General features: G+C 32.9%; 1 pseudogene; it reads left to right on the top strand.

Moving 5' to 3' along the window:
• Window positions 1-4,399: 4,399 nt before the first annotated feature.
• On the top strand, window positions 4,400-11,805 carry LOC132637215 (mechanosensitive ion channel protein 5-like; annotated as a pseudogene).
• The last annotated feature ends 9,919 nt before the right edge of the window (window positions 11,806-21,724 follow it).

Raw genomic sequence — 21,724 nt, 5'->3', positions numbered from 1 at the left:
ATATTATCACTGTTTCGACTATCTGAAATCTAAAATATTCGGATTCCATTTGTTGATGTTTGCTTCTCAACTGGGTTATTGTTGGGCTAAAATGTGAAGTCATGAATTGATTCATTGGCTGAAGTTTGAAATAGCAGGTGTGAGTTTATTGTTGGGAATAGCTTTGTAGCTGAAAACCCACCATTGAAGCACAAACTTCAAGCTCGATCCGAACCGGACAACGAGTTTTAAAAATTTGTGTGGGTAATGAGTTCGAGACCGGGTTATTATTGAATACCTAAGCTAGTTTTGAGCTTATCTACTGCTTTGGATTGACAAACAACAACAAAGAAAATCTGAAAAGCTCGAAGTGCAGCCATGGAAGTTCCGTTTTAAGCTTGAGTTTAGAATCACAATCTGAAAAGTGAGTTCAAAATCATGGGTATTGTTTGAATAGCTTGGAAACATCTTGAGGAAGCTGAATACAAAATTTGAGACATTTGAAATTGATTTTGATCAAATTTTGGCCTATTTTAAACCATTTTCGCAGCTTTATTTTGTGTAGAAACTCTAGTTGTTTCCTGGGCGCGTGTATCTCACCTAACACTAAAAAAGTGGGGGTCGTGTAAAAATGGCCTAAAAAGGGTACAAAAATACACAAAAAAATAAGTCCAGGGGGTAATAGGATGCCCACAAAGATTGGGTGCGTCATAATTAAACCGGACAAACGTTGAGGGGGCATTTGACTATTTTCTCTATCCACTAAAATAATGTACTTTAATTTAACATGATAATTTAATATTTAAATGTCATGCTCCAACACATACATGAGTTCCTTCAGATATATATAACACCCATCCAATCAACTTGCATTATCATTATAAGCAACAAAAATTATGAGATAAATATTAGCATACTTGCTAGAATTCCTTTTTAGCACTATATTCATAATGTTATCTAAAACAAAATGTTCTCTATTAATCATCATCCAATCACAAGATTTATCTTTTGCAATGGCTATTACGACTTGACAATAACAATTCGTCGACTCAAAAATGTCGGTTTAAATCCTAAGGGAATACTCATCAAGAGGTTTCGTAACCATTCAACCTCATTGCTAATCATTTCAATATTACAAACTCATATTCCATGACAAATTCAGCTACTATTTTTTTCCCTCAATTTTTTCTTTTTCAGAACACTTTGAATTGCAAGACCTAAGTGAAATATTATCACTTTTATAAGATTCTCTCACCATAACTCTAGTAAGATACCGTAACCCCCACATCTTCAAAATTTTAATATAGGGGAATAATATTTTCATAGCTCATACGAAGTATTTCTAATTTCTCATAAGCCATTTCATCTTATAAATAACAAGCTAATAATATAACTTCATCCAAATAATCATGTAAAATTTACTCACACTATGTCATCATCAACAAATATCTTAAGAAAACAATATGAGAAAAGTAAGTATCAACAACAACAACAACAACATACCCAGTGAAATCTCACAATGTCGGGTCTGGGGAGGTTAAAGTGTACGCAGACCTTACTCCTATCTCGGAAGATAGGGAGGCTATTTCCGAAAGACCCTCGGCTCAAGAGAAAACATGACAAGAATAGGTCAGATAAGCACAAATAGCTCAAAGCAATATGAAAATGCAACTAAAGAAAGCGAAAAAGCCCCTGATAAAGCATTCTGAGAGAAAAGAAGTAGTGGTTACCACAGATAAATAAGATAGTAAGTATCAATAATAATATTTAGGTTGACACAATAAATCACACACAAATAAAACCTTCACTCCATTTTTCTTCTAAATAACAAGTTTAAGAAGAACTTGAGTAGTTTTGAATCACCAACATAATAAATCATTCTTCTTCTTCAACTTGGGTGACACAAGATTAACTTTGTTAGCACAAATTTGCCTAGGAGTAAAAGAGTCTAAAACTCAATCGCTTGTATTAGACACAAGATTCACTTGAGAAATAACCACAACAGTTATATCATACGCTTACTCAAATTTATTAATGCCAAAATTTCCCACTTTTTTTTTAGACAAAATAGATTTCTCATCTTCTTCTTTTTTTTCCATGACCACATTCTTAGAGAGGAAATAAATGTAATTTACCTTTCATCACCAAAATATATATATAATTTTTTTTTTACCTCTCCATATGCTACTAATCAGTATTGTATAAAACAAATCGATTGAAATTGTTGGAAATATTAGCAATATTAATCAGTAAAATGAACAAAAGGATACAATCAACTTATCGGATGAACGCTGCCTTGTGGCAAGTCACTACCTTAAAAGCGATTTCGGACCGACTGTGGTGCAAATTGTTTAGCCAGGTCGCTCCCTAAGGTTTCACAGCACCTCCAAACACTTGCACTAGTGGCTGGAAGTTTGGAGTTTGCACAAACACAACTGCCCAAAAAATAGAGAAGAAGAAAGGATTTTACTTTATCTTTTTTGCTATGTCAATGGATGATCCCATAAGATCAGATGTATAGCAAAATAATTGTCTTTTATCTATAAACATTTTTGAAACTTTAGGAGTAATTAAGGCCATAAAGACCATTGTAATGAAGTCCATAAAGACAAATTAAAACATTTTTCTTCATCATGAAGGATATCATTAAGGTCATAAAACATATAATTAATTTTGCTTTTGACCAAATTTAGTAATAGATATAATAGAAAATTCAAAGATGATTCTTATTCTTTATTTGAGATATTAATAATATAAGTATATATCTTACATGCCCTTCGGGACTTTAAGTAACAAGAAAATGATCAAAAATATCCCTGACATCGAAAAAACAAAACAAAACAAAACAAAAAAATCGGTCCACCTTTATCTTTGACCCTAATTTCGCAAGGCAAAGTTTCTATTTGTCCGGCATAATTTCTGTAGGAATTAAATTTCCCAGCATAATTTGTGTAGTAACTAATTCACTCGGCACTACACAACTTATACCAAAAAATTTAATTCCTACAGAAATTATATGCCGGATAAGGCAAAGTTTCTATAAACTTATGCCGGATAATTTAATTCCTACATAACTTATGTCGGACAAGGAAAACTTCATGAATTAAATGAGAAGAAAACAACGAATTCATCACCTCTATTGGGGATCGAACCCAGAATCTCTTGTTTTGTAGACTAGCGGATAAGAGTACTTTGGCCAAAAGAATTTCATTAAATGAGAAGCAAGGGCAAAAATTAAAGACCAGCGATTTGAGGGGAAAAAGTTAAAGATCAGTCCGCATAAAGGTCAATCCACGCAAAAACTTGGCACAGCGTAGGGACTACACAACTTATACCGAAAAATTTAATTCCTGCAGAAATTATATGCTGGAAAAGGCAAAGTTTCTATAAACTTATACCTTGCGAATTAGTTATTACATAACTTATGCCGGATAATTTAATTCCTACATAACTTATGCCGGACAAGGCAAAGTTCATGAATTAAATGAGAAGAAAACAACGAATTCATTACCTCTGCTGGGGATCGAACCCAGAATCTCTTCTTTTGTAGACCAGCGGATAAGAGTACTTTGGCCAAAAGAATTTCATTAAATGAGAAACAGGGACAAAAATTAAAGACCAACAATTTGAGGGGCAAAAAATAAAGATCAGTCCGCATAAAGGTCAATCCGAGCAAAAACTTGGCACAGAATAGGGACGAAAGTGCAAAATGATCCGCTAACAACTCCATATGGTACAATAACTTTAAAGCTAATAATGTCTACAATGACAAAAAAAACCCTATCTCAGCAAGTAGGGATGATGACAATCAACTTATAGCAAAATATCTAAAATGCCATTAATGTTGGCTGTGAATTACTACTACATTATTGCACTTGGTCGACCACTTTTTAACTCTTCAATATATGCGTCCTTCCTTCACTGTTGGATTAAGAGAGTAGCTAATGCATGCACCTGCAATACATGGGGTCTAATGATATTGTAATTTGTTAATGCTATTGTAATTTGTACCACAAGAGATACTTGGTTGGAGTTGGAGGTGAACAACATTCAACATAATGAATTTCGTTTAGGAGTCGTTTGGTTAAGTGCAAAAATTAGTAATGCATAAATTAGTAATATAAGAGATGTTTGGTATATTGCACTAAAAGTTATTATATATTCAATGTATATTTTAAAGTAAGTCTTATCTTTTCACAAACTATAATATTGATCTACATGAAGGGTTATTTGATGATTTAATAGTTTTAATATTTTCATTCCACATTCTATTCCGCATAAAATAATTCATAATTTTTTCATAACTTATACAGGTATTAGTTAAACGGAAAAGGGAAACTAGCTCAAACCCAACATATTGGAATGAATTATGTGTTTTATTTTGGAAAGTAAAACATGAAACCAAACATTGCACGGTAATATGTGGCGATTAGCTGCTCCATTTCTTATACCAAACGTCACCTTAACCTTTGATGACACGTTCACATTCTATATAAGGTTGATTGATAGTATGATGAAATTAAAGAGGAGCACAAATAATAAAAAGAGAAAAATCCCTTTAAGGCTTTTGTTTGAATGGTGTTTTTTGTTACTCACAACATCTTGTTTAATATGTGCTCTCACAATTTCACCTCTAAGGGAAAATCCCTTATGGGCTCTTAACTTGTGGAAATGGTGTGTAGTGATTCTTGTCATTTTCAGTGGTCGCCTTATTTCAAGTTTTGTCATTCGACTCCTCGTCTTCCTCGTCGACAGAAACTTCATGCTTCGCGAAAAGGTGTTGTATTTTGTCTATGGTATTAGGAAAAGCTTCCAAAATTGTGTTTGGTTAGGTCTTGTCCTTTTGTCTTTGAATTTCATGTTCAACTCAAAGCTCAACAAACAAATTAAAACAAGATGCTGATAAAATTACGCGAAGCTTTACTGATCTTACTCATTGCTGTAACGATCTGACCTGTTAAGATCATTCTGGTTAAAGTTTTAGCTTCGTCTATTTTCGTTGCTACTTACTTTGATCGTATGAAGGAAAGTGTTTTCCATCACTATGTTCTAGACGCACTTTCAGGTCCGCTAGTTGATGTCAAAGAAAGGCATAAATTGAAAGAATTGAGGAAATTGTCGAAGCTAAAGAAGCTGAGTACGGAAAGCAAGTCATCAGCATGGAGTGTGAAGAGATTAGCTAAGCATATAAGGTTCTTTGGGTTGTCAACAATTTCTAAGAGTGTGGATGAGTTTGGGAACACTGCAACTGAAGATTACTAGTGAAATGGAGGCTAGAAATTGTTCCAGAAAGATCTTCAAGAACGTGGCCAATATAATCAGTAAAAGCACTTTGTATAATACCACCTAAAGTGATTTTAAAATATATAACCTTTATATTTATTTTTCCTAAACAATATAATCAGTAAAATCACTCTGTATATTATGTGTATCGCCGGTGAGTATATAGTATACACTTGTTACAATTTTATATATTTATTGTTGCTCCCAAACGCAAACGCAAGTATATGTGGTCGTACAAGTAATATAGGATTTTAAAGTCCAGATATCGTACCCACAGGGACTTAAGATTAACTATTTATTAAATTAAACTGATGCTAATAATCTAAACAAGAAATAAAATCCAAATTTATATTTATAAACTAAATAAAAATAAAAATAAAGCAAACAATGAACTCCAACCACGAAAGAGCATATTTCTATCGGAGAAGAGAGATCTAGGGCTATGACCACTAACAATCCAGTTAAGTCTTCAAATCGTTCTACCTATGGGTTACTAGTTGACGGTTTAATTATAACTTTATGAGTATCTTCCGAGTTGCTCACAAGCCCGTAGATGCTACTATAACGCATATATTCCTATGGTCGCTAGAGGTAACAAGAACACATTTACTTCTCCGTATTCAACTATGCAAGGCTAAAGGGTATATTCCTATCCTCATTAGCGAAACGATTATATCGAACAAGCTCTATTTATTCTTATTACGCATGCAAATTCCCTATCCCTAGTTCAATTCACACGCCACAGATAGTGTCTAACTATTTCGTCAAATAATCAAACAATTAAGATCAAGAATAAATAAATAACCCAAAGATGGAAAATCAATAGATATAAACGATAATCAAAAGTCAACTTTCATATTTGTGTCAAAACCCTAAAACTATAAAGTTTAGCTCCACATAGACATGGAGGAAAAACAATAAATCATCCAAATAAAAAAAACGTAAAAATAAGTATTACAGAGAAGAGGATAAAACCCTGTAACTACGGCCTCCACAGTAGCTCCAAGCTTTTTCTAGGTCCAAAATTCTAAACTAAGGGTTTCAAATTTTCCAAAGTTATGTAAAACCCCTATTTTATGGATTATTTATAGGCGTAGAAAAAAACCCAAACAAAATAACCAAATCCAACATAAAATAGGAAAAACTAGAAAATAAGCACTGTGCGCGAGGACATCCTCCGCTTTTCTGCGACGTTCCTCTTTGACGTCTAAATTCCTTGATTCATTCTTTGTTTATTTTGCCCACTTTTTATTTAAGTTTGCTCCAAGTCCCTTTATCTTCACACCGCTTTATTTCTACATAACAAAAATATAATATTAGCACAACTCATTATAATTAATACTCAAAAGATAATTAAAAGTACTGAAGTAAAATGTGAGGCATCCAATGAATAAATATATGTATTTTAGGCCGAACATCACCAACCCACACTTAAACTCTTGCTCGTCCTCGAGTAAGCATTAAAAACACTCTCAATAAATCAAGCTTAGCAACGCCACCACTTTGGTTGATACCAACAATTAGGCCCTATAGCAAATTACAACATCAAGTACACTTCCCGATCATTATGCAAGATATACAAGCTAGCACAATCAAACTACAAACTTCTCACCTCAAAGATGGACTGTATAACTCATCAAATTTCGGCTCGCTCACCTACTCTGCCAAATAAAGCTAATAACATCACCTATCTATCATAAAACAAGTTCCCTCACAAGAAATTATCCACACACTCAAATCAAAGAGTTGAATGTAATTTAAGAACTTAGCATCAAAGCACAACTCTCGCTCTAAAAAAAATTCACATGTATGCACAAAGAACTATAGGCATGCTCATTATGTACATCTCTACTAATCAAGTGTGCTTGAGTAGAATCAAATAGGACTTTAACAGGTTGTAATGTTGGCTAGGGGACGGGTAGGAAAACTATATATAATAGTGACTTACACTTCCCTAAGCACTTTGCACTTTTAGACTTCATCACCCATTATTTTCACCTGTTCACTTTATTTTTCAACTCTCTCTTCATCAATTATTTTTACTAGTAATTCTCATCATATCAAGAACGCTTCAAAAAAAAATCACATTTTTTTTCATGTCACATTCTTTCTAAGAGAGCCTTTTCATCACTTTGCAGCTTATCATTGGTCACCATTTTTTTCACTTGACCATCCCTTTTCTTTAGATTTCACAATTATAACACAGTCTAAGCTACAGTGCTCAAGGAAGCAGGGTGCAAAAACTAGAGATTCAACAAAAGGATCAAGGCAAACTACAGGCTCAAAGGGCTAACTAGTGATACAATTTTTGAAAAGGTTAAAATTCACAAGACATATCAAAGAAAGCCTATTATCATCTTCTAAACAAGGCAACACTTTTTATTTCGTTTCAATAACATGCAGGGAAAGTTCTAGATTAAGATGCAAAACATGGAATAAATGTAGAAAATCCTCACCACACATGGCACAAGTGTCAATCAAGATGGACCAATTCTATTCTAAGACAGATAGGATCATGACGAACTACCAAATAAGAACAAGCTATATACAGAATCACAACCATAAGCTAGGTGTCAGAAAGTCTGCTATCTTTTTCATTACTCAAGCACTCACAGGAACGTATTACTCAAGCTCAGGCCTAAATATGCTAGTATCAAACAAGTCAAAATGGTCTTTCTTCTCTCTCCTTTACTACTCCTAAAAACATTAATCCTAAAAATAAAAAAATTACCCAGTTCAAAGCACCCCCCCCCCCCTCTCGGGAAAGAACTGAGGCCATAAGAAAACCCAAGGGGTGGATGATCTATGCCATTAAAAGAGAAAAAAGAAGCTATAAAAGAAAAATAAAAGAACGAACAAAGAAAAAAAAATCTTTTTGAATTTTTATTAGTTTTCTGTTTTTTTTTAATATATATGGCTAAGAAATAAAATAAAAAGAATCCTATAGCATAATCATCCTTGACCTCAAAAATCGAAAGTACCCACCCCACACTTAAAAATATGCATTGTCCTTGATGCATGAATAGTAGAGAAAAATTAAAACAAGGGTGAGAAATACTCCCTGAGACCCTCTAGGGCCTAGCTAGCAGCATAATCCTCAACATTAAGGGTCAGGATGACCCCACACTTTAAGCCCAAACATGCTCCTTAGCTTTCAACTTCGTGTACTCAGACTTCGCTTAATCTGCAAAATAAAAATAAAACAAAGCGTGACACTATAAAAATAAAAATAAAATAAAATAAAATATAAGGTGGGTTGCCTCCCAGCAAGCGCTTGATTTAACGTCGCGACACAACGTGAATCAACTTTTTCCTCCACCTCGAACTTATGAATTGTACCCCCAATTTTGCATCAAATTTTCTATCATGCTTCTGGGGCAGTGCTGTAAAAATAAAGGAACCAAACAATAGGTGTTGCATTTTTCACTTCTTGGCCCTTAAGTGAGGAATGTCGTTTTGTCTTTTTGGTGTGGCAAATTTCAGGATGTAAGGCTCTTGTTCCTCATCTCTACACTTCTTCATCGGCGTGGAAGGCTTGATTTTCATGTCGCCGACCAAACATAATATAGAAAAATGTTTAGAATGAGGACCAACACGCCCCAACTCTAAAACTGCATTATTTTTTATATCCTCACTTTTGTACACTTCCTCAACAGTGGCATCATCAACAAAGATTTGATCAAATGGTTGGAATTCCTCTATCTGCTACACATGCTGGCCACTATCCACGACAATTGGTAGTTGGGCATCAGACGCCTCAACCTTTTTATTTATTGAGCCTGCAGGTCATGAATATCTGAGCCAAATTGGTCTATCTCTTGTTTGAGCTTTGTTCTTTCTTCCATGAAGTATGCCATGTCACCTGTAATTTCATCAAGATAATCCTCCCATACCTCTAATCGGTGAGCTCGAACCAATAGCCAAGTATCATTTACAATATCCACTTTGTGAAAATCATTTGAGAGGCTAGAACAACAGTTAGGACACTCATTCCACTTACCACCACACCATTTACAAAAGTTCCAATCATAAAATTTAGAAGGGTCACACAACACATCCTGTATGATCCAAATTTTAGAACAATTTTCCCATGAGTGGGATCCTCCACAAAGTTCACAAAAATCATTTGAACATGAAGACCCAGCATTCAATTTTTCCATGTTAGGTTGGCTAAAATGGTTTTTTGAAAAGTTTTCTAAATATCAGAAAAACGACTTCCCTGATAGAACTAGAGAAAACAAGTTCCATAAGTCATTTGCATGCTTATTGTCTTTCCCCCTACCCCAAAACGCCACATGTTGTCCCAACCCCACTTTCCCACACAGCCACACCCAACCTCCAACCCCCACCCCTTGCCTCTCACCCTCATCCCCACCACCAGCATACAAACCCCCTTACTCCCTCATCGCCAACTACTCAGCCAATCCCCACCCCTAATCCCCAACTCATCCCTACCCCTTATCCCCTCCACCTCTTTTTGGGAAAATATTTTATGTTTACATATTAAATATTAAAAATAAATAAGAAATTACTTATTTTGAAAAAAAAAATATTTTCCTTCGTACGAAAATCAACCATGCATAGTGTAAAATCTGAAAGTTAACTTCTTGAAAGTTTTAATGGGTATCAATTAATTTTTAAGTGCATGTAGGTACGAGCATACTATGAGAGGAAGTACTTGGCAAACTCATTGAATGATACAAAGACGGCAGTGCAACAGCTTCACAAGTCAGCAAGTGGGATAGTGAGTTTCATATTACTTGTGATTTCACTCTTAATGATGGGACTCTTGTCCACACACTTGCTCTCCTCCTATCCCAACTTGTCCTTTTGGGATTTTCTTTCCAAAACACTTGCAAGACTATCTTCGAATCCATCATCTTCGTGTTTGTTGTCCATCCTTTTGACATTGGAGATCGTTGTGTTGTCAATGAAGTTCAGGATCAATTTTAACCTGATGTAGCAAATAATCTTTCTTATCCCAACTTGCCCTTTAGGGATTTTCTTTCCAAAACACTTGCAAGACTGTCTTCGAATCCATCATCTTCGTGTTTGTTGTCCATCCTTTTGACATTGGAGATTGTTGTGTTGTCAATGGAGTTTAGGATCAATTTTAACCTGATGTAGCAAATAATATTTCTTATTCTATCTTATTTGTCAACACGTAATGTTTATCAATTATTTAATTACAATAATATAACCTACACAAGCTCTAAATATGTTTATTGTATATATGCAGATGATAGTTGAAGAGATGAATATATTAACAACAGTATTTCTCCGTTACGACAATGAGAAAATATCTACCCGAATGCAGTTTTGATCACAAAGACAATAAGCAACTTCTATAGAAGCCCTGAAATGTATGACACCATTTCCTTTGATATTGATACCAACACTTCTGTGGAAACCATCATAGCCCTCAAGAAGGCCATTCAATGTAAGAACTCTTGTCACTTTCACCCACCCCTTTTTTTAATTAATAATTTCTTTTTCAAGTTAACTTTTGTGGACTGTACGGGTCAGCTTGTGCGCACCTCAATTATTTCTGGTATTGGGTAACTCTGCCCATCACGGCTTGGGCAGATGGGAAGAAATTGAATCACCTAGCGTTTTGCCTCCATTAGAATTTGAACATGAGACGTCATAGTTCTTCAACCACTTTATTGACCACACCTTGAATGCATTTATGTGGTTTTCTTAACCTATATATCTATATTTTGTGTCAAAATACTTGGTTCGGCTAAACCCACACAAATGAGGCTATATCCACCTCAAAACTTGTCTTATTTCTCAAGCTATTAATCCTGCTTTTTATAACAGTTATCTATAACTATCTTTTAGGTAACTTGATGATATAAAAAAAATTAGTCTATTAGTGTGCAGAAGTTAACCTCTTTCTGTTTTCTTGATCCGGACCACAGTGATTCTAAATGTTTAGATGCAGTGAGTAAGAAGCTAAGTTTTGATTTTAACTTCAGCAAATTGTGATTGCCTGATATACTAGTCTACATTAGCCACCATTCCAAACTTGTCTTGATATTGCCAGTTCACTGGATGGGATGGCAATCTTGTCTTTTTCTTTTTTTATTTTGTGGATTTGAGGTTCATTTATTCAACTCAAATCAACATATATATGATTATGTGTTTGATGGAAAATATATAATATATATAAGTACCTCGAGAGCAAGACAAAGTATTGGAATCCAAAACACTCAGTGATAGTGAAAGGAATAGCTAATGTGCACACAATAGGAATGATGCTATGTGTTCAACATACCATTAACCACCAGAACTATGGGAATAGAAGCAACATGATCACTGAGCTCATCCTTGAGTTGAAGAAGATCTTTGAGACCCTTAATATCAAATACTATGTTCTCCCTCAACAAGTCCAAGTGGACATGACCAATCTCAGAAATTAATATGTCATTCAAGAGGTAAAACATTGAGGTAGTTCAGTGCTATAGGGAAGCTAATCTGGTTGCTGATGGACTAGAAAAGTTGGCTATTATGCTTAAAGAAGGTTATCAGGCAATGTAAGAGCTTACCGCAGGCCTCCAAAGGACCTTACCACCTTGACAAATAGCAGTTACCAAGTTTCAGGATTTGCTATGACAAATCCAATTGTTTGTCAGTTAAATTCAGTTCTTTCATCACTTTCCATGGGAGATATTTTTTTGTTTTGCATATATTAGAAGAACACTTTGCTCTTGTAACTCTCCCAGATTTTTGTATAGCATCACTATATTATGTATAGGACTAATTTCATGCTTAAGTGTCTCTGTTTTAGTCATACTTCTTTGAGACACAATGGTGGCACTATAGAGTTTTGCTAATTTTATTATAGGTGAGTTTGTTCACCTTGTGTGTTATGGAGGTTAGGCTCACATCCCCCTCCATTTATGTAATTATTACTAATCAATAAACAAGGTGGGATCAAGCCAAAACCCCATCACCTCCAAGCCTTAGCTTTAGGTGAATTTGCTTAATTTAAAATAAAATAAAATATGCCATTGCACTCTTTGATCATATTTTATTTGATATCTATATGACAAGCAACAAGATAATTGCAGCTAATTAATTAAGACAGGTCTATAAATTGCAATAATGTTGCTGCTTTAGTTTAGACAGGTTTATAAATTGCAATAATGTTGCTGCTTTAGTTTCTGGATAAAACATTTTATTTGTGGTGTGTGCATTTAATTTTCCTTGTCAACCCTTTATTAACTTCTCAAGTCTCCGCCATGCATTAATTTCATTCTCCTTTATTTTAATTATGCTAGTGTTGTTTGCTCCTATTGTTTGTCCTAAGTCTAGACAAAGGAAGATTATTATAGGCTACCCTAGTAAATAGTATAAAACAAATCTATTTACGAATCTTACATTATTGTCGATATCATCAAGATGAGAAGCATGGTTGATAAGATGTGATTTTACCAACTTATTTGTATCTTTACATGAGCTTTTGTTGTCTTTAAGTGATGAATATTATTAGATTCTTACATAGGTTGCATGATTTCAGGTTGCAACAGTTGTAGAGTTAAGAAGACAGAAAGAAATGAAGATCAAATAAGTAAAAGAGCCACAATTACACAACTTTGGACGTTAATTGAGAAGTTCCATTAGCTAATGAAGATCTGTAATCGCATTTGAAAATCGCTAAAAGCGGAATGGTGCAACGAAAAGCAAAAAAGTTGGCCAAGTGACCACTTTTAGAAGATTAGAATTGTCATTGACAGAGGCTGAATCGTTAATAGCAAATATGGGTCGCCATTGACAAGGCTGAATCGCTACTAATAGAAATAGTGATTCTAAATCGCTAACAGCAACTTTGGATGCCTTTCGCGAATTTGATGTTTAGAGGGAAGAAGACAATTTGCTTTTAGCAAAATACAATCACTAAAAGCAATCCAAAAATCGTAATTGAGTCATTGTACACGTCTTAATTAAACCCAAAAGTATAAACAGAATAATGTTTTATTAATTAAAGAACTTTTGTCGTAGAGAGTAGTACTAAGAAACTTTTGAGCTTTCTTCTCAGGGTTCTTGGTGACTTCACATTGGTTTTGCGAAATTTTCCTTCCTCTTTTAGCATTATATTTATGACTATTTTTAAATTTCTTTTGTTTATTTTTTCTTTTAGTATGTTTAGCTATACTCATTTTCTAGGATTACGAATTTGAAGTGTTGTTGATGAGTTATTAATATAAATTCTTCTTTCGATTAAACATTGTGTTGTCTAAATGTTTCATGCTTTATTGTATGCTTTATGATTGCAAACACTAGATTAATGGCTATTACGCTTTGATGATTACATGTATTAGACTTCTTTTGCTTCTTCCTCCGCTTCTTCTTAATTATTCTACTTCTTCTCTTATCTAAGATTTGAGATTACCAGATATTTTCTAACAATTGATCTCGTATTTGAATTGGGTTTGTTTCATTTATATGAAATAATAAGTTCATGTGGTTGAAAAGCTTGAAAACAATGGCAGATCACCATTGTTGCAAAATGAGTTTGTTATATTTGTTGTTTGCAAATTGATGATTGGGGTTCGTTCCTTATTATATATGAAACTTATGTTTCAAATTTGAGGTAGATTCGGGTGTTGACTTGCTTGTTTGATTGTTGAAATTTGAAGAACAAGTTGTTGATTTTGGGCAAAATTTTGTTCGCCTAAACTTTATGCGGTAGTGTTTGAAGTTTAGCCAGCCTGACCTCATTTGAAAATTTCTGAAGTTTTGGCCTTGACATAGTAAAATTATCAGAAGTTAGGTCATGTCGAAGCCACAACTTCAACATTTTGTCTGAAGTTGGATACCACTTGTTGGTATCAAAATAACAGGGCGTCATTTAGAAGCTTACAATTGCAAATCTTGAACAGCGATAAATCAGAAAAATAAAGAAAATATACTAAAAAGACATAATATTTTAATAGAATTTGGTCAATTGGCCTACATATGAAAATTAACATAAAGCGAAAGCATAAAAACTATCAAAGGAATAATCTCCCCCGAAACAAAACTATCTAAATGCCTACATTGTGAATGTTATTATGTTATGTATGAGAAGAAAAAATCTTCTATTTATAGAAGTCTAAAACTTCTCCTCCAAAAAAGGATAGATATAACATAGTCCTTTTCTACAAAGAAAGTGTAAGTGTTTTTTAGCATTTTAATATTACAAATTAGTATATTAAAGTGTTGCTTTTAAAGTGTCTTTGAAATGGTCCATGACCACGTTCAGTTCATGGCAAAATGTGGAGTTTAATGCCTTTGAAACTCCTTTATCCATTTATCACATTTACTCCTTTCAGTTAGTGTCATATAGGCAGAAGTGGCCTCTCCGTTTTTTGTCCTTAATTTTCCTTTAAACCACATCAGTTAGTGGTAAGAATATGGCCACTATTCTTCCTTTGTAACTCATGTAACCTCCATTTAATAATTCTTCCATTATCTACCTATGTTACTACCCCATTCATGTCCTATTCAATTCTAGGATGATTTTCTAAACTATAGATAGAAGTCTTCCTTAGATTTTGGGGGTAGAGAGAAAAATATATACTTCGGAGAGTTCTTGTAAAGTAAGAAAAAAAAGAGTTTATTAGTTGAAGGAAGGTGTTCTTCTTTTTTGTGGAGCTTTGGACTCAACATCTTGTCCAGAGTTTGTTGAGTTATACGACGTGATCGGGCTGTTGTATCCTGCAGGGGACAAGTCAGAAAGATTACTGCTGGACCGGTAGATATGCTGCAGTGGGCTTGAATCTCCTTAAAGAGAGTGAGATATCTGAGCCTCAGCCGAAGATATTTTTTTCTTCATTTTATTTTTCAGTTATAATTGTAATTTCATTGTATTATCACCAACAGAAAGTTTTCTACCAAGAAATTTATTTTTGAAGTAAAACACAATTATGATATAATCCAAATAAGATAGGAAATTTAGAGCAACCCCTGACAATCCGAAGCCTTTTCATATCACCAGATGTTCTCAATGTACTCCCATTTCATTATCAGTCTCCCGTCAAAGCTTGATCTATATTTATATTTCGTCTGTATTTACTAGTACACGTTTATTTTTTAAAGAAATTTCTCTTAATTAGTTAATCTAGCTTGTACTTTTCTAGGTCCTACGTCTTCTTGGTTCAACACAGAGAGTATGAAACATATTTTATCCACCAAAAGAAGAAAAGAAAATAGAAACGCTTTTTCCTGTAACTGATTCATGGAGCTTCTATTCTATTTGTTCTAATTGACTTGACCTTTTCAATTTGCCTTAGTATTGCATTCAGACATTTATTATTGAAGGCCACAACTGTCAAATATATGAAATTAGGCTTTGTCAATGTTACAATTAACTACAGTACAAACTGTTCGAAGTTGGCCTTTGCGGGCCATACAAAACTTCAGGCAAAAATGTTTAATGTTTGATCTTCACAAGACCACACTTCGGAAAAAAGTTCTGAAATCAGGCACAAATTTCACAACTGCAGACACGAATATCTGAAGTTGTATCTGATGCAGATAAACTTGACAATTTCTTTTAACTTCGGATATATCCTTCCGTCCCAATTTAAGTAACATTCTTTCCTTTTTAGTCAGTCTTAAAAAGAATGACACCTTTCTATCTTTAGTGACAATTTTAACTTTAAACTTCTCATTTTACCCCTTAATGTGATAATTTATAGCATATAGATATCTATGACTTTTTTTAGACCACAAGTTTTAAAAATCTTACTTTAATACGGAAGGAGTAAATGGCGGCCCCAAAAACGGGTGTTTGTGCACTTCACACTCATTTAAGCCTAACTGCCGCTTTTGCGTTAAATGGACAAACAACTTCCAAAAATACTCAAATCTCTCATTTGTGTTATCTGACCGAGTCAATGTTCAATTATTAATTCTAGTAAATTGAATGAAATAAATTTTTATAATATGTAAAAAAAAAAAAAAACGACAAATTTCAAAACAAAATATAACTCTGTGGCATTTGCATATTTAATAAACTAACATAATTTATTTGGTTTCTGTCTTTGTATAAACTAAATCAAATTGAACCATGATTTGTTTAGATTCACGTCACATCAATTTTACTTAAGGGGAAAATGCTTTCCAATAGGATTCCTTTATTCCAGAGCTTGAACATGATGTCACACCCCCTTTTTTTATCCCCCATTCAAAATTCCTCCTCTTTTGAAGTTTTTTAAAAATGGTCATAAGGGAAGGGTTCTTGAAATATCAAAGTGAAAAAATTGAATTCAAAAGGTTTCTTATTTTTTTGAAATCGCACCTAATATTTGTTATTTCTTTAGGTGTTTTAGGCCATCTAATTCTTTTTCTTGAAAATAATTTTTTGTTAAAGAAATCATTTTTGAACTAATCCTACCGGTGAGCTACAAAAATTTAGGGAGATTCTATCGAGGGAAAATGTTAGGCACCCTTTGAGTGCCGTGTCAGACACGATTGCTCACGTGACCTAAGTTGGTTTCTATAATGCATGCAGTTTAAGACCAAACAATACAAGCATGCAAGGTATAAGAAAAACTATTCGTTTCCAGTCTAAATTTATAATAAATAAAATAAAATTGCTAAATTGTTCTAACTATGCATTACCCGACATCTAGGGCCTTATCCTCGAACGGTCTCCAATTATATTTGATTTCTTTCGAGGCATTTCACCTGAAAATAATACATGATATTTTGTAAGTACGCATATAAATAATCAAGCGGATCTAAAGGTTGTCTACCAAATCAGAAAATAATAGTGACGGATAAGGAATCGACCTTATTAGAGCAATAAATTTTCTTCAAATAGAATCCCACCATTGTTTGTGGAAAGTGCTGTGTGAGAGTGTAATATCTCTGGGTCGTCTGAGTGAAATTGTGAATTTGGCAGTGAGTGGCGTGGTGAGTTTATTAGGATGATAGCGAAAGATATTGTATAAGGTGTCATATTTAGACAGGCAGAAGAAGGAATAATTCCCAAAAATATAAAAGGAGCACCACAAGTATAAGTCACATTCGATAGAATTTCCTATGATATCTGCCTAATATATAATGGCATTTGGACTTTTCTTTCAAAATGATTGTACTTGTTCACTTTCTAATCGAAGCAAATAAATAATTTAGAATAACATTTAAGCAAACTAAATGCCATCAAATTTATTTTTAAAAAACAAAGCCTTGCGAAGAACATTTTATGTTACTTTTTCCTTTAAAAAGTAAATATTACTCCTAGTACTAAATCTTCAAGATCCAAACAATGAATTTTTTTTATCTTTTTATTTTTTGTAATTTCATTTAATTTAATTTCGTTTTATCTAAATAGAAGCCAAACTAATCATGTTGCTTTATTAAATATGCAATCAAACCAAAACCAAATAGATGGGGCACTAATAAAGAGATAATGACCTTGCTACTATTGAGAATATGTTTCCTTCTCTCCAGTAAGTGCGGCAAAAAGACTCTCATTTTATGCGCGTGTTCAACTTATGATATTATTAACTTGCTTTCTAATCAGAGCAATTTTATAACCATAAGAAATCACTACTAGAAAAGTGAAAATTACATGGAGATTTTTCCGGCAGAATAAATAAGAAAATTCGCAGGTAACCTAATTTCCTGTGGATATTCATACCAAAAAAATTCGATGGAAAAACTTTCGCGGGTAATTATTACCTGTGGATTTTTAAATCCCCAGATAAGTTAGATGGGGATTTTGAAACCTCATATAAATTACCTGCAGATATTCTTGCAAAAAAAACTTAAAAGTTCGCAAGAAATTAGTGTGATAAGAACCCCCACCCCCACCCCCAACCCACCAATAAAATTTAGTTTTTTTTTTTTTTTTTTTTTTTTTTAAGTTTATAACTTATGAGTCAGCGGAAATAGACAAATTAGGATTGAGCTCCTCTCCATTTTCCATCTCTCCATTTTCTCCAAGTTCTACATTAGATTAGAGACACATGGCATGAACTGGAATTAATGGTTAAGATTTAATTGACTAAAGCAAGGGTCTCTAACCATGGTTTATATAATTAATAACTTATCCATAAATATATTAAAATATTTTCTCTCTCTTCCTGTTTTAATATTTCATTTTTTTCAAAATTTTCACTTATGACAACTCTTTAATGGTGATATTCTCCGAAATATAAAGAAGTCTTTTAGAAATATACAATTACCAATTGAATAATGGGGTCTATATTATGTGAATTAGTAAGCATCATAATTGGAAAAAAAAATTTGGAAAATATCACCAATTGAATAATGGGGTCTATTTTTGAGTAGGGAAAAATATTAAGTGGGAAAACTAATCAGGTAAAGGAGAAATAATAATTTACTGCGTAGGAAAAGTAAAATAGGAAGAGAGAGAATTGTTTTTAATATATTTATGGATAAGTTATTAATTATGTAAACCATGGTTAGAGAGTCTTGCTTTAGTCAATTAAATATTAGCCATTAATTCTAATTCATGTCATGTGTCTCTAATCCAAGGTAGAACTTGGGAAAAATGGAGAGAAGCCCAATCTGACAAATTACCTCGGGATTGACTTCGCTGCTAAATCAAGTTGTAAATTAATTTATTTTGTTTATTTTTTTTTTTGTTTGAAAATGATACAGTAGGTATTGGACAGAATTTAACCTACAATTAACTTTAAATAATAAATATTTATGACATTGCTATCAATAAATAAATGGGTGCAAAACATTTGTATCTCCCAAATTTAAAATTCACTTATTATCTTTTTTAATAATAGTTATTCTTCCCCCTTATCCGATGCAATGCCTATTTTATCTTTATCATTTTCAATCCTCCATCTATAATATCTTTATTTGTATGATATGAAATATTTTATTCTCTTACCTAGGCATTTTACCTATGTTTAGATAATTTATATTTATTATAGATTTTTATTTAAGTTCATTAATTAACATTATAAATATATGTATGGGGGTGCATGTATGTGTGTGTACATTCATGTTTTACTTCTCTCTTAGTCTCTTTTGTTTGTATGGATAAATGAATTTAATTTTCTTTAATAGAATATTTTGTAAATTATAATTTAAAATCTATTTGCAATATAATATTTTAGGAATTATTGTAAAATCTACCTCTATTCTTTTTGATTTTTTTTTTTTTGGTTATTGCATTGAAATATGTTTTTAAATTATTAGTCTTTGTTATTTCACTTATCTAAATAGGTATTAGAGTTTTGATTATTATTATTAATTGTTTTTCCTTTTTTGCTCATTTGTTCATTAAGGAACATCATTTACTTACATTTGGTTTGTTGTAGATTTGTTACATAGATTTAAAAAAAAAATAGATCATGATTTTAACAAAGTTAAAGAAAAGGGCAAAAGTTGATAATATAAGATTAAAATAAGCGTTAAGATAATTTAATTGACATATGAGGAGGAGAATGTGTTCAAAGTTGAGGGGAGAATTTAATTTTTAAAGTAAAGTTGAAAGTGTAAATGGTTTTTGCTCTAAATAAATTAACTAAACATGATGATGTTATTAATAATTATGTCAAAATTACTGCTTTAAACCTTTTCTTTTCAAGACCTTATTAGAGTGAAAGTGTATGTCCAACAAAATATTAATACCAACCATAATACGCCCAATAGTTTAATCCGAGCAAATTTCACATCATTGATTGTCATATGGAATCGACATTTTAACTAAATATATTATGTATAAATAATCAATAAATATAAAACAGATAAAGTCAATATCGATGGACATTGTTTGAATATTGTCTTTTGTTATTTGGAGGTTAATTTTAAATTATTTAATTCGCACACAGTCACTAACTTTTGTAACCGGTAAAAACTATACACCCTCTCTTTCAATTTGCGTGAACCTATTTCTTTACTTTTGTAACCGGTAAAAAATATACACCCTCTCTTTCAATTTGTGTGAACCTATTTCTTTTTTAGTTCATGCCAAAATGAATGACCTTTTTCCTAATTTGGAAACAAATTCACTTTATGAATGATTTACAGCCACACAAATTTTCAAGGCTTATTTTGAACCACAAGTTTCAAAAGTCTTCCCTCTTTCTTAAATATCGTGTCCAGTCAAATGGGTTCATATAAATTGAAACGGAGGGAGTATATAATTTCTTATATCTCTAAATAATTCTCAACTAAATTCACACCAATATAATCTCCAAATAATTCCCTACATAATAATATCCCTAGGTATCCAGACCCCAAGATGTGGGATTTCACTAGGCTGTTGTAATAATATCCCTAGGTATAACCCACAAAATAATCCCCAGCTAAATTCGCAGTAATAAAATCCCCAAGTAATTCCCTAGGTAATACAAAATTCATGTAAATCACCAAGAAATAATCTCTAGATAATTCGCAGCAACAAAATCCCCAAGTAATTCCTTAGGTAATAAAATCTCAAAGTAAATCCTCAAGAAAAATAATCCCCAGCTAAATTCGTACCAACAAAATCCCCAAATAAATTCCTAGATAATACAATTTCCAGATAAATCCCCAAGAAGTAATCCCTAGGTAAATCCGCAAGTACCATTACATGGGGATTTTCCTATGAATTCACAAAGAAAATAATTTTCTTTTATTTTTGGTTGTTTACCTGCGGAATTACCTATGAAAATGATACTTGGGGATTATTTTTTCAAATAAATCCGTAGGGAATAATTTGGCGCCAAATTTACTTGTGGAGTTACCTTGGAAAATACTATCCGCAGGTAAATATTCTAAAACTTAGGAATTTTTAGAATTTCGCACGAATGAATCCCTTGATTATTTCTAGCAAGTGTTGGTCCATTTAACGTAAAAAGCTGCAGGCTTAAATGATTAACCCACCATATGGAAGAAACCTCCAAAATTTTATCTAAGCATTTGGTCCACAATGGATTTTAACCATTGAACTTGCACCATATTTCTCTTCTTGTACCATATATTCCCCACTTACCTAACTCCTCACAGCTCACTGAAACATGAATTGATTAACTTTACCCTAGTGATCTGTTACTATACCTTTCTTTATCTAGATGTAGAATCGAAGATAAGAACAAACTCTCACAAATATAAATAAAATAAAGGAGAAGGAAATTAATGCATGGCGATCGATATCTTCTACAAAGTGCTTTTTGACATGCATTTGACGGCTTGACGCAATGAGCTATATTAATACATGCGCGAAGGACAGAGCCTAGGAGGCATATAGTTTCATGTACATCTGTTCTGTCAAGGAGAACAGATGTACATGTAAGTTAAGAGAACTCAAGGAGGTTTCAGACTTCAATTTGAAGCGTTGCTACAGTGAGATTATAAACCCATAGTTTTTTTTTAGTTTGTTTTTTTTAAAATTAAAAATTATCGTCATATGATGTCATAAGCTTTACATCAAGAAAACAGAATTACAAAGCTGAGGGGAGCATATATAAAACCACCCTCTGTTACAGTACGCAGCCAA

Source organism: Lycium barbarum, chromosome 4, assembly GCF_019175385.1.
Source record: "Lycium barbarum isolate Lr01 chromosome 4, ASM1917538v2, whole genome shotgun sequence".
Lineage (NCBI taxonomy): Eukaryota > Viridiplantae > Streptophyta > Magnoliopsida > Solanales > Solanaceae > Lycium > Lycium barbarum.
This window is presented reverse-complemented; position numbering and strand designations above follow the sequence as displayed.